Source organism: Panulirus ornatus, chromosome 17, assembly GCF_036320965.1.
Source record: "Panulirus ornatus isolate Po-2019 chromosome 17, ASM3632096v1, whole genome shotgun sequence".
NCBI classification, from domain to species: domain Eukaryota; kingdom Metazoa; phylum Arthropoda; class Malacostraca; order Decapoda; family Palinuridae; genus Panulirus; species Panulirus ornatus.
This window is the reverse complement of record NC_092240.1, coordinates 51507078-51521207: the sequence shown is the minus strand read 5'-3', so window position 1 is coordinate 51521207 and position 14130 is coordinate 51507078. Positions and strand designations below refer to the sequence as shown.

Below are 14130 nucleotides of genomic sequence, written 5' to 3'. Positions count from 1 at the left end.
AAACTGATTATGTCAGCAAGAACACACTCATATTTCTGAAAGTTGCAAGGAAATTTCCTTATCTTATGCCTTTCCAAATTATGCAGTTTATATAAGTCATTCATCTCAGTCAATTACGACGTCAGGTAGTGCATAACTTACCAATACTGGAAACAGCAAAAACAAAGTATGGAAACAGGTGGTTTTGCTTGGCTGGCCTTCCTGTTTACTGTCTGTGGTATTGCCAAACCAGATACAAATTATTGTGCCCAAACCCCAAAATTACTGTATTTTTCTACAAATGCACACACACAAAGCTCACCACATGCTGAGGAGAATTAAATACAAAAATATGGGCATCTAATTACTGCTGGAATGGTTAAGACTTTTCAAAATACATTTGAGAAGTCAACAAAATTACAATAGGCAAAAAAAGAAAAAGCCACATGCATACAATGTGTATACCAAGCTACACTAAAGATCCTCTTGACAAAACATTTAAAACATATCAGGATTCACTTAACCCCATCTTAAGTGAACTGCAAATACTGTACATGGGTCACAGACACGTGGTAAGTGGAGAGAGACTGATTAACAGGATATATATATATATAATGTGGAGGGAGCATGGAGTAATTGCCTACCTATAAGTACATATGAGAGATTTTGCAGTAATGGCACTTTTCCAAACTCAGTCACCAACTTTTGCAGTTTCTCACTCGAATCAGCCACCAGTGCTGTATCACTGGAAAAGACCACAAAGGCCACATTTGTTCACATTCAGTCTATAGCTGTCATGTGTAACGCATTGAAAAAAAGAGATGAAAGCAAAAGTAAAAAAAAAGGGGGTACAGATATGGAATGTGGCGGTGATATATGGTGGCTAGCGGAAAGCCTGATTGCGGATTATAAAGTGTTGTTTGCTGAGAATGAACAGTTGCTGAAGTTTGCATGTTTTATGATGTGTGAAAGCATAAGCAATTGAAGGTAAATGCAAATAAGAGTAAAGTAATGGTGTTAGAAAGGAAACAGAATGGAAGTACAGTTTCTGTAAAACCATATAGAGTGAACGAAGAAAGTGAATTAAAATGTGCTTTGGCTAAAGAGGAAGAAAGACTAGATGATGTGAGCGAATTTAAGTATTTAGGAGCTGTCTTGGGTAAGTTAGGTGATATGGAAAAAGATATATGGGAGACAGCAGTACAGAGTAGAATAGTCAAAGGGTCTCTTAATAGAATAATGAAAGGTGGAGGTGTAAGTATGGAAGTGAAGAGAGAATCAAGGGACAGCATAGTCCTGCCAACCCTAACATATGCAGCCAAAACATGGACATGGAATGAGTCACAGAGGTCAAGAATCCAGGCTGTGGAAATGAGCTAATTGAGAGGAGCATATGGTATGATTAGATGGAATGAAGATAGAAATGAAATGGTGAATGAGAGATGTGGTATGGCAGGGATTGCAAAGGAATTGAACTAAGGAGTGGTGAAGTTGGTGAAACATAATACTTTGAAGTGGTTTGGGCATGGGGAAAGATGCAAGACGGGAGTTTACAAGGAGAGCGCATGATAGTATAATTAAAGGGATTGTTTGAGAGGAGGACCACCTACACGGTGGGCAAACAGAGTGGAAGAATAGTGGAGGGAGAAAAATGGTGGAAGAATGCATGGAATGATGTATAAAAGGGAAGCATGTAAGGACAGGGATAAGCAGGGGACTCTTTTGCTGTGGCCACCCTCTTGATGGGAGCTACCAGAGGGAACAGGTGTCAGAGATATAGATAGATATTGATAGGTATTGTTAAGATGAAATAATAGTTGTGTCTGGGCTTGTTCCTGGCAAAAAAAGTGCAGTTTTTATGAACCTAGTTTTCATGTTATGTTCAGAAATGTTTTCTTGAATGTTTTTTAATCACTTTCATAAACTTGTATTATATAGGATGTAAGGCCAACTAGTTTAAACTTTCGATATTAGGGTACATTTGCCTATGTATTGTATTTATACATGCCATTTTATGTATATCTGCTATATGAGTTTGATTGGAGCTTTGTCTAAAGAGCATCAACAGAAGTTTTGCTGTTGTCATCTTTGTCTTCTTTGGGAATATAGCTGACATCCCAACGTGACCTGGCACCGAGTTCTCTTTAAGATGCTCGTTGCCTTTGTACATCTCCATTATTCTGATACCTGTGGAGGCAATGTCATCCAAACAACTAAATGTTTCATTGTCTATATTATCTTTGTTTCTCCTGCTGAACACCGAATTTTATAGGTTGATTAGCACTGCATACTTTCTTTGAGTCACTTTCAAATTCTCCCCCTACTTTAAAAGGGTCTGTACTTTTGATTTTTTTCTGTACTTTATTGATATATGGGAGTACACCTTTTGGGTTCTATTCCATGATTCTAATTACTTTCTGTTCTATATGATTCCTTCATTTCTATTGGCATTTTTCCCTTGTTTCATCCAGCTCTTCTGTCTTACGTAGGTTCACTGCACACCTTTTCTTTTCCATTCTCTATTATTCACCAATTGTTTTCTGTCTCTCAGTATTCATTGCATTGTATTCCTTTTCTCCTTTTTGCATGGTACTTTTCCTTTGACTGTTTGTCCTATACTCTTTTGAAACTATTCTTTTTTTTTGCACTATTTTTGCTGAAGACATTGTTCCATTTTGTAAATGCTTTCATGGATTCCCCATCAAGAGGAAAGTAGAAGGATGAAGTGAAACAAGGTTTAAGTTATTGGGCCTGAGCATACAGGAGGGTAAGAGGTGTGTTTGGGATAGAGATACAAAGGGGGTGACATGCTGCCAGTAGGCTGAACAAGGGCACAAGAAGTGGTCAAGGGAAACCATGGGAAATTCTGTGGTGCTTGGCTGAGGATGAGGTGCTCTGGTTTTGCTACATTGTACATAAGGTCGTTCTTGTATTCCTGTCATTACCTTCTCCCTTATGATAAAAAAAAGCAAATATGCATGAAAAGAAAAAATAGATTATCTTTTAGTTTTGGTTTTTCACTCCTTATCCACAAGCTTTGTAGAACACACAATCCAAATTATATATGCTTAGCTTAGAGAAGTTCATGGTTTTATTAAGTCAAATGTTCTCCATGAAAACTCTTTATCTTCATCTATGTGCATGGGAAGATTATGTAAAGTCTTCCCATTATAAGCAAAGTTACAGATGCTACATGAAAATGTAAAATGTGCATTTTCATTTATATTTTGAATTCTTTTCAATACAAAATGAATTCTTTTTACATACAGATTGCATTCGACTAGGTTCCTGTTGGGCAGCGTAAAACATTTGCAGTTCACTTAAGATGGGGGATAAGTGGATCCTGAAATGTTTAAAGGTTTTTTCATGAGGATCAGCAGTGTATATTATTGAGAGAATCAGAGATAGAGAGAATTATTGCTCATCATCACCTCAGGTGATCAGGATGGGTAAAGTTTTCGTTTGGATGAAACAGAGAAATAACTTATGGATCTAGATGAAATGCATATCGCTAGAAGGAAAAATAATTCAGACCAAGGGAGTGCACTTACAAGCATTTTTTTCTATGGTAAAAAAAAAGGGGGGGAATGATAGTAGGAAGGGCTATGATAATTAAGAATTATATGGGGGTAAATGTGCATGAAACATTTCTTAAAATAAACAAAATCCATGAAAACCTAACCTAACTTTTCCTTATGAATACTATGTGAATACCTCATGAAGTCTTCAAAGGTCTTCATCCCCACAGCCCAAGTTGGGCCCAAGCCACTGAATTATTTCAACTAAGATATCAAAATTAAGATAATCTCAGCCCTTGTGTGGTTAGCTTACATCTTCAAAAATTTGTTGATTTCCAGTTCAGTCACTCTTGCCACACATATTCCTTAATCATTACAGACATTCCCACTCATTCATTCAACACAATTTACTCCGAACCGAACAAGTTATTTCTCTCATGCCTCTAAAAGGAAACATTAACGAAACCTGTACAGTTTTCAAAAATGGTTTTCCATGTGAAAGATGGCTGTCAAAAAATTTCTCTGATTTTGATGTCATATACAATAAAAAAAAACTGTGGGCCACACCATGCTACACACCCATCTTACCTAGATTTAAATGCTATTCTTTGGAGTTTGACAGCTTTGTTAGCAAACACAGTCCTTCATCCATCTTAATAATGGCTTTTGTTTACTTCTGGCCAAACTAACTTCAGCCATTCAATGTTAGGTTACCTCTGGATGTCATAATTTGTAAAGACTATCTTAAGGCTAACCCTCTCACTTTCCCTTATCTTCAAGGGCCCATCAGAGTTCTGCAGGATCGGATGGAAGGGCAGCATACTTATGCATAATCATTTACCACTCAAAAATTGATCCTCTTAGTAAATGTTTAGTTTAATCATAAGAAAATAATATAAATGGACTCATTCCAAACACTTGTCATTCTATTCAACCTGCAGCCATCACTTAACTGAATGCAAGCATAGCTTTCTTGGGTTGGCATTATGTTTTGTAAAAACCATATGCAAATATGGAAAAAAAAGCTACTCTAAGAATGATTAAGAAGATATGTTTCAATTGATCACTGCACATGAGAAAGAGGTTAAACTAACTGGTTAAAATTCAAGGGAAAAAAAAAGAGCTCTAATACATGCAATGAATCCATTGGTAACAATTTTCAAAATGTTCATGAGGTTAACTTACGCTTTCTGGTCCTGTTAATCACTTGTAACTCCTGCTGTGGTGTTGTTAATGACTTGTAACTCCTGCTGTAGTCTGATAATCACTTGTAACTCCCACTGTAGCTTTGTTAATCATTTGTAACTACCTCTGTAGTCAGGTTAATCACTTATAACTCCCACTATAGTCTTGTTATTCACTCTCAACTTCCACTGTAGTCTTGTTAATCACTTTTAACTCCTTCTCTAGTCTTGTTAATCACTTTTAACTCCTTCTCTAGTCTTGTTAATCACTTGTAACTCCCACTGTAGTCTTGTCAATCACTTGTAACTCCCACTGTAGTCTTATCAATCACTTGTAACTCCCACTGTAGTCTTGTCAATCACCTGTAACTCCCACTGTAGTCTTGTCAATCACTTGTCACTCCTGCTGTAGTCTGGTTAATCACCTGTAACTCCCACTGTAGTCTTGTCAATCACCTGTAACTCCCACTGTAGTCTGGTTAATCACTTGTAACTCCCACTGTAGTCTTGTCAATCACCTGTAACTCCCACTGTAGTCTGGTATCATTGAATCCCACTGTAGTCTGGTTAATCACCTGTAACTCCACTGTAGTCTTGTCAATCACCTGTAACTCCCACTGTAGTCTGGTTAATCACTTGTAACTCCCACTGTAGTCTGGTTAATCACCTGTAACTCCCACTGTAGTCTTGTCAATCACTTGTCACTCCCGCTGTAGTCTGGTTTACTGAACTCCTGTAGTTGAACCCGAACTCCACTGTAGTCTGGTTAATCACTTGTAACTCCCACTGTAGTCTGGTCAATCACCTGTAACTCCCACTGTAGTTGGTTAATCACTTGTAACTCCCACTGTAGTCTGGTTAATCACCTGTAACTCCCACTGTATCTGTCATCATTGTCCCGCTTTGTTTATCATCGAACCCATGTTGCTTGTAACACTTTTAACCCACTGTAGTCTGGTTAATCACCTGTAACCCACTGTAGTTTGGTCAATCACTTGTAACTCCCACTGTAGTCTGGTTAATCACTACTCCCTGCAGTCTTTAACACTTGAACTCCACTGTAGTCTGTATCACTGTACACTGTAGTGGTCAATCACTTGTAACTCCCACTGTAGTCTGGTTAATTACCTGTAACTCTCACTGTAGTCTGGTTAATCACCTGTAACTCCCACTGTAGTCTGGTTAATCACCTGTAACTCGAGCTGTAGTCTGGTTAATCACTCGAAACTCCCGCTGAGCATCTCAGGCACCAACAGTCCCCTTGTGCACCTGATGGCTGGCTGGCGTATTGTCCTTTATGATTTTTCACACAATATTCAAATTCTCTGCACACCTTCCACCTGACCCTCCCCCACCACTCGGGCACACCAGACCACCACTGTCCTCCTCCTGTGTTGGGAAAACCGGTGTAATACCATCAAATGACGAGATGCCATTTGCAAGCACTGTCGCCGGGATGGTCCAATTCACTTCACTTTCTGCACGAGAGTGGAAGCCGCTCCTCCTCCTCACGCGCCGTTCATGGCTTCAAATTAACCTTAGTACAGAGGTAAGTGAAATGAATGGAACGGGTAATCATAATGAGGCTGAAAAAGTCTTTTGTCTTTTAATTACATTTCATCATGCGATGAGGTAAGGCAAGGGCATCCGCGAGACATATCCGCCGACTGCATGACGCCGCTGCCGCTCTCAGGTGAAAGACTGGCTACTTCTCGTGAGTCTTAGGCGGTTTTAAATCGGTTATTCAAACCTTTGGAGCCAAGGTCATTAAGGGGAATGAACTGTCTCATGATAACCACCAGCCACAAATGCATGACCTGCCATAGATCTCGAGCAATAGGCAGTGAAATACGACACACCCACACACACACAGCCACAACACATGCGCCTGTTGTTGTTGCTCTTCGACGGGAGGAGGAGGTACCAACCCTCCTCCTCCTGTAGAAGGGGAGTCTTGTGGATTTAACGTTCCCTTTAGGGCCATGGGTGATGGGATGTACTCAAATTGATTATTTCATTTACGATATGTTGAATAATATCAGGTGTGAATGGCCTCTCGTACGATGGGTGTAGTAGTTAGGAGGAGTGGGAGCTCTGGCATGACGCAATCCATGCCATGGCTTCTCCTTGGGCGGGGTTTTCAAGTGGTATTTTAAGGGGAAATACAAACTCAAATCTCTATAAAAAAAAATGGCCTATGTCAGTGACCTTCTATCCTCGGTGATGATTAAGTATACTCAGGTTGTTAATACCAATATGAAGACATGTGTTTTAGGTGTTCTGTACGTAGATATTGGCATAATATGGAGAGGCAACTCTAAACGAATTCTGGGAAAAGTATGTTTTCCCAGGAGAATAGAAATAGTTAAAACCGGTGGTCCAACACAGCTCACACGAAAGATCTGCTCTACTTTTAACACATTTTCTACTGTTTAATGTCGCTGCTTACCAAAGTGACCATAGTCTGCCGAAATAAATCTTCTTATCTATTCATATTTGACCACAATAAAATTATCAAAGTATACTCTTACATGTAAATTAATGTTTGATAAGATTGTTTTTCCAAATCGGTAAGCCATGTTTCAGAGAACATATATCCCTCTCATACTGGGAAAGCACACATAAAGCTCGTGTCTCCCTAGTATCTAAAATTAGCAGAGATGCAATCAAGTGATTTTGAGCGGCCGGGACCCAAATACGCAGGAAGGTGACAGGCGTGCGTGGGATAAGAGTGAATTGGAACGATGTGGTATGCTGGGGTCGACGTGCTATTGAAGCAATGCGATGCGTCCGAGGAATGAAAAGGTCCGTGGGAACTGGTTGTGGATAGGAAGTTTTAGTTTCAGCTCAGTACACATGACACAGCAAGAGAAGGGATGTGAGCGGATGTGGCCTTTCTTCCTCTGTTCCTGGCGCTACCTCGCCACTTATTCTAAGTTACAGCCTTGCAGAGGAGTTAGCCATACCTCTCGTGTTGTTAGAAATGTTACTTTTACTAAATATATTCTAATTATACGAATTTTTTTCTTAAATCTTAAGGTGTATGCGCAGTGATTATCTGTTATGTCCATCCTTTTTTTCATAAAAGTAGTTTTATACCTAAAAAAAAACTTGGAAATCTTCTGTCTTTTTCTTTCATCCGCTTTGTCTATTCCATTCAGGGCCTGGCGTGAAGACCCTGTTCATCATGGCTGGAGCACTAGACGTGTCAAAATGAAGAAAATGATGTCTAGTAACGCAGCATGTAGGGTGGGGAGAGTATATATATATATATATATATATATATATATATATATAAATATATATATATATATATTTTCAAGCAAATAGAAAGGCCGACACTTACATGCCGTCGTGCACAAGAGCCAATAGCTTGTGGCAGTCGGCCACTCACCATTCCCCATCACAGATTCATCGTCGAAAATGATTTTTCCGACATCGAAAATAAGTTCTGATAATGGGTTTCATATCCCGTTTAAGTCCATGGCATTGGACGCCATTTGGGTGTCTCCTGTGGCGACGGTAACATTAAATGTTGATAACTTGGACCTCCCCTACATGGTATGAGGCTACGTTACAATTTGTAGCAGAGAATAGATGACCTTTGGAAGGAGGGAGAAGATCTTATCGTAATCATATTCACAAACGGAGTCCGGATATCCTTCGCTTAATCAAAAGTAAGAAAAATGAAGAAATTAAACGTTAGGTATAAGGCTTGAAACCATAAGACAAGCGCAATTAACACACACACAAAATACCAAACCCTCCCTCCTATCCATCCACAGAGAGTAAACACAGTTTGCCCAACACATTTAACATATATCATGCAGATAATTGGACATATTGGCTTTACCAGGAAAATTACATACCTCTAGCTGATCCTTATGTTATAAGGGCGAAGCAGAACACTGGGAACACACGACCAACACTCTAGCACCGCTGTTTTGGGTTCGCGAGCCGACTCTTTTGAAATCTAATAGAGAATTTTCGTAACAAATTAATTTATTTGCGGTGTTGCGGATGGCTTTTAGTGGTTGTCCAGGTGGAAGGTTAGTTTTAGATGTGAGGATGACAAGGAGTTCTATCTTGGGTGCTGGGATGTTTTATACATTCGCTAAGAATTGGTTGAAGGTAGACGGGAATGCTTTGAGAGGGACACGGATGGGGATTGATCGCTATTGTATATCAAATTATAGCGGGTCGAGAGGAAGACGAACACCTCACTGAGCAGGGTAAGGTGTGTAAATTCATGAGCATATGGATGTTGGTATTTAAAAGTGCGCCCTTAAAAAGAAAAAAAAAGAAAGGAGGATTTGCAACGAAACGCAGAACGGGGAAAGAAACGCATCCCACATCGGGACAAGCCTGAGCACAGCCATTTTGGGGGGGCCCTAAACTGTGTTTCTTCGTGGGGGGAGGGGGGACTCAACCCTTCAAATTCCCCTTAAAATCACCAGCTCAAGGGGAACCAGAGACACTGCGCTCTGAATGTACATGGCGTACAGGAAGGGCTGGCCCTGAATCAACAACCATCTTAAATACCCAAGAACTCAGCCCCAGCTACGAAGCCAAAAATCTAGAAACAAAGTCAGCATGCTAACACACAAGAGACCATCAGTACCTACTCAACACACACAACGTTATGCTAAACACAGGATACTTTCCCTTGAGATTTAGGTTAGCCAGAGTAACAGTAACACTAAAATTAGGAATGTAAGATAGTCAAGATATTTGCTGACCCACATCCTACTAGAAGTAGTTTTTTTTTCTTTTAATTTGGCTTTAAATAAGAGCCCACCAACTCACAATCAAATAGCCTACGGACAAAAATAATTGCATTGATGATGCAATTACGGACTTAAGCAAAGCCTTTGTTGAATCTGGACTAACGGCATGTCAGGTCACAAAGAAAAACTGCTGAACACCTCCCTTGGCCAAAGTCCTACCGAAATCACAATCAACTTTGCGAATTCCTAACTTACACAGTTGAGTCCCCCCTCCCAACCTACCAGTGTGGAAAATAAGCGAGGATGTCTTCTTCGCAAACATCCTACTCCTCTAAGTAACTATCTAATTTTCATCGGGCCCAACCATCGCTCCAAAAGCCCTTCTCTCCTGCAGAGTACACATTAGACTTCTGAGATGACAGCAAAACTGATGATTTCAACCTGTCGCAGAGGGTCTGGGTGCCTTTGTCCTCACCTCATTCCCTTCGTCACCATTAACTGAAAAGATCTCCGTCGTCACCATTGGATATGCCCACCTCTCTCCCCAAGTCAACCTTCTTCCTCCTGCAGCACGTATCCAGGACCTCAGAAACCCTCATTCCCTTCCAACGTCATAACCATGGGACTTCGGCAAAGCCTATTTCAGGCAATGTCTCGCCTCTCCTTCACACGGCACCACTTGGCTTCCACCCTCACAGCTCCTCTTCATGCATCAGCACGCCCGAGCCACACTTCCCCAAGCATCATGGCACTGATGTGTTCCCTTTATTCCTCCTATCTCTCACTCCTCACATTCCTTAAGCCAAACGGTCAAATATGCTCGTCCTACATGATGCTTGATCGTACGTCATACGTAGCTACACACTCGTCCAACACACCGGTCAAACACCAGTTGGGTACTAATGTGTGTGAGTGGGAGGCTAACAAGAGTAAGGAGGTAGCCTGTGCTGCAATTATTCTAATCATTAGCCTTATAGGCTACAAGACCATGATGAAAATAGGCCTAGTTGTTAAATCAAAGTTGAAAATAGGCCTAGTAGTTGAAGCAAAGTTGACTAACGCTTGCCAACGCCTATATCCATAACAAATAGTTATTAGATGATTATAAAACCATACCAAAACGTAATTATTAAATGATTTGCATAAGCAACTATTTTAGTGATAATATTCATGTGTAAAGATTTGTTTGTATTGGCTAAGGACTAATAAGCTAAATAAACTTACAAAATGTTCACGTATATTTCCATTCTCCTCTTCATTATCCAAAGTAGATATTCCTTCTTGTTGACTTGCTGATCGCGTACAAAATGGTCATTGAAAAAACACAGGGATAATATATATCTATCCTTCTTGCTATTTTGATTTCTTTGTTAATTTTTCATAACACTCTTGCTTGAGAGTTTTATCTTCATAGCCATCACTTTTTTATTCTCCAAACAGCAGGAAACTGCATGTAGTTCCATGAACTCTCGCCAAAACACTTGCGAGTCAAGACACAGTCGCCATGGCTACAGCTGAGCGTAAACAAGGCCACAGACTGTCAAGCATGCATGACGAGAAAACATCAACCTCCTTCACAAATGTTGGTCATACCTTCGGTCACATCCGCACATGCTCAAACTGAATGGTCGAGTACCATGTAGGAACAAGCCTTGTATTCAAATTACCATGAATCGGTCCGACTCATTCTCATACTGTAGGACATTGTTGTCTGGCTCGATGGTACTAAGTGCACAATGGCTCTGAACGTAGTACTTTTCTGTATATGTCTTATGTTGGCTCACTTCAGGGCGTGCAGAATCTCTAGGTCCTTTTTATGTTAGCTGAGACAAAGCCATCCCATTAGCATTATTGATATATACATACACCTGGTCGGTGTTTCCCGCGTTACTGAGTTAGCGCCGGGAATCACACGAAGAAAGATGCATCCACTCATATATATATCATATACATTATATATATATATATATATATATATATATATATATATATATATATATAATACTTTGTCGCTTGTCTCCCGCGTTAGCGACGTGGCACAAGGAAACAGAGGAAAGAATGGCCCAACCCACCCACATACACATGTATATACATACACGTCCAAACACGCATATACATACCTATACATCTCAACGTATACATATATATACACACACACAGACATATACACATGTACATAATTCATAGTCTGTCCTTACTCATTCCGTCGCCACCTCGGCACACATGAAATGAAAAACCACTCCCCCAGCATGTGCGCGAGGTAGCGCTAGGAAAAGACAACAAAGGCCACATTCGTTCACACTCAGTCTCTAGCTGTCATGTACAATGCACCGAAACCACAGCTCCCTTTCCACATCCAGGCCCCATACAACTTTCCATGGTTTACCCAGACGCTTCACATGCCCTGGTTCAATCCATTAACAGCACGTCGACCGCGGTATACCACAGCGTTCCAATTCTCTCTATTTCTTGCACGCCTTTCACCCTCCTGCATGTTCAGGCCCAGATCACTCAAAATCTTTTTCACTCCATCTTTCCACCTCCAATTTGGTCTCCCGCTTCTCCTCGTTCCCTCCACCTCTGACACATATATCCTCTTTGTCAATCTTTCCTCACTCATTCTCTCCATGTGACCAAACCATTTCAAAACACCATCTTCTGCGCTCTCAACCACACTCTTTTTATTACCACACATCTCTCTTACCCTATTATTACTTACTCGATCAAACCACCTCACCACATATTGTCCTTAAACATCTCATTTCCAGCACATCCACACACACACACACACACACAATATATATATATATATATATATTATATAATAGATAGATAGATAGATAGATAGATAGATAGATAGATAGATCATTTTCATGCATATTAGCCATACCCCACATTATCAAGGTAGCGTTAAGATCAGATGACTGACACTAAGGGGGAAAATCCTCATTTGGCCCCCTTCTCTGTTCCTTCTTTTGTAAAAAAAAAAAAAAAAAAACTGGAGGGGAGGATTTCCAGCCTCCTGCTCCCATATATATCTCAATTTCTAATGGAGAAAACAGGGGAAGGAATCATGCAGGAGTGTTCATCCTCCTTGAAGGCTCAGATTGAGATGTCTGAATGTGTGTGGATGTAACCAAGATGAGAAGAAAGGAGAGACAGGTAGTATGTAGTATATTCTGGCTTTAAGTGAAACGAACCTCAAGGGGAAAAGGGGAAGAATGATTTGGAAAAGTCTTGGGAGCAAAGTTAGGGGATGGTGAGAGGACACAAGCTAAGGAAGGAGTAGCACTCCTGAAGCAGTTGTGGGGTGTGTGATAGAGTGTAAGGAAGTATATTCTAGATTGATTTGTTTATAACTGAAAGTGGATGGAAAGAGAGGAGTGATTTTGGTGCTTATGCACCTGGTCATGACAAGAAAGATCATGAGAGGCAACTGTTTTGGGAGCAACTGAGTGCGTGTCAGCAGTTTTGGTGCACGAGACCAGGTTATAGTGATAGGTGATACGAATGCGAAGGTGAGCAATGTGGAAGTTGAGGGTATAATAGGTATGCATGGAGTGTTGAGCGTTATGAATGGAAAAGGTAAAGAGCATGTGGAATTGTGCTGAAAAAGACCGGTGATTGGGAATACCTGGTTTAAAAAGAGATACGCACAAGGAAACGTATGTGAGTAGTATACATGGTAAAAGGGCATTATTAGATTATCCATCAATTAATTTTGGATGTAAATGTGCTGAGAGGGGCAGCAGGTGGGATGTCTGTGATCACTAGCTTGTGGAGGTTTTTGAAAAAGAAGAGAAAATGTAGTGGAGAAGAAAGTGGTGAGAGTAAGTGAGCTTGGAAAGGAGACATGCATGAGGAAACATCAGGAGAGATTGAGTGTAGAATGGCAAAGTTTAGTGCAAATGATGTGAGGAGAGTGGGCGAGGAATGATGTGTATTTAGGGAAGCAGTTGTTTTGTCTATGGCAAAGACAGTTATAGCACCATCAGAACTGAAAAGTGAAGGAAAGGTGGAGGAACAGGGAGTTGTTAGAGTTGGCTCATGAATAACATACTTGCAATGATTACAGGCAATAATAAATGCTGAATGGGAGTCGAAGGAAGGAGAGTTTTCCAAGCCTGATCCCTTACCAAACAGCCTCAGAACAGGAATGGTTGAATGATTGGCTGGAAGAAGAGGTCGTCTTGGAGGAATAGGGGATAACTGCTTCCATTCCCACAACAATAACCACTGGCATGTGTTTAGTAGACAGAAGTATCACCAAAATAGAGACAGTAGTTCATCCCATGAAAGTCAGAAAGCAATTTTCATCCCATGAAAGTCACAAAACAATTTTCATAAGTTATTTGACAGCTTTCTTGGTGCCAATATTTACACTTAAGAAATTGCATCTGAAGGGAAAGGCGCCACTAAATTAGATACATTTACGAGACAGTGATTATATGAACACACTGGTGGTGAGATGGTGTAGGTACAGCAGGATGGACCAGAGGTGAAAAATAATCTAGAATATTAGAAGTGGTCATAGCAATCAGGAATATGAGTAGGAAGGGAGATAATTTACTCTAGATCATTGAGAACAGAGAATGTGGGGGTTTCAATCTCCAACAATCCGTATGGAAGGAATTCAACCATTCCCTGCAGTGAACACTGAAATCCTGAGGTAGAGGATCTCAGATTGCAGGTGAAAAGATGCTAAGTCTCATGGCAGGAGTT

At 40.4% G+C, this 14130-nt stretch overlaps 1 protein-coding gene and 1 long non-coding RNA gene across 4 annotated transcripts in view; one reads left to right on the top strand and one right to left on the bottom strand.

The window, feature by feature from the left end:
• The window catches only part of LOC139754752 (uncharacterized), a 57616-nt gene extending 52216 nt beyond the window's left edge, over positions 1 to 5400 (bottom strand). For 2 of the 3 annotated variants that reach the window (XM_071672523.1, XM_071672524.1), the window contains exon 1: positions 4683 to 5217. The gene's annotated coding sequence lies outside the window, so the exon portion shown is untranslated. Of the gene's footprint in view, positions 1 to 4682; positions 5218 to 5286 lie in introns of those variants that run through there. The other variant, XM_071672518.1, reaches the window with a different exon arrangement.
• Positions 5401 to 6100: 700 nt separating this feature from the next.
• On the top strand, positions 6101 to 10638 carry LOC139754755 (uncharacterized). The gene is made up of 2 exons (XR_011713944.1): positions 6101 to 6230; positions 7843 to 10638. It is a non-coding gene; the product is annotated as an uncharacterized lncRNA (long non-coding RNA).
• The last annotated feature ends 3492 nt before the right edge of the window (positions 10639 to 14130 follow it).